We start from the raw sequence: 393 nt of genomic DNA on the forward strand, positions 1-393 counted from the left end.
CTCCAAAGCCACTCTAATCTCTTTGACTTGAAAACACCAAACTTTATCTGAATTTTTCAGTTTTGTCTCATGTCTTCCCTACTAATCTATCTTTTTTGCAGGGTTTTAATTAGATGGTACTCATCTTCCACTAATGGAAAAAGAAAAAGGGTAAATCGATTTTGGGAGCATTAAGAGCTTCAAATTGGATGTTCATGGTGGTTGTGGTATTGATGACAATGGCAATATTGTAATTACTTGAAGATGATGAGGGTGAGAGAGTAAATATGTCATTTTCGAAAAAAAAAAAAAAAAATTGATGGCATTTTCGTAAATTATATGAACTTGTGGGGCGAATAGGGCAAAACCAATTTTTTTAAAAAAAGAGGTTAGTTTTGTGTTTGACTTTAAGTT

Source organism: Brassica oleracea, chromosome C9, assembly GCF_000695525.1.
Source record: "Brassica oleracea var. oleracea cultivar TO1000 chromosome C9, BOL, whole genome shotgun sequence".
Taxonomy (NCBI): Eukaryota; Viridiplantae; Streptophyta; class Magnoliopsida; order Brassicales; family Brassicaceae; genus Brassica; species Brassica oleracea.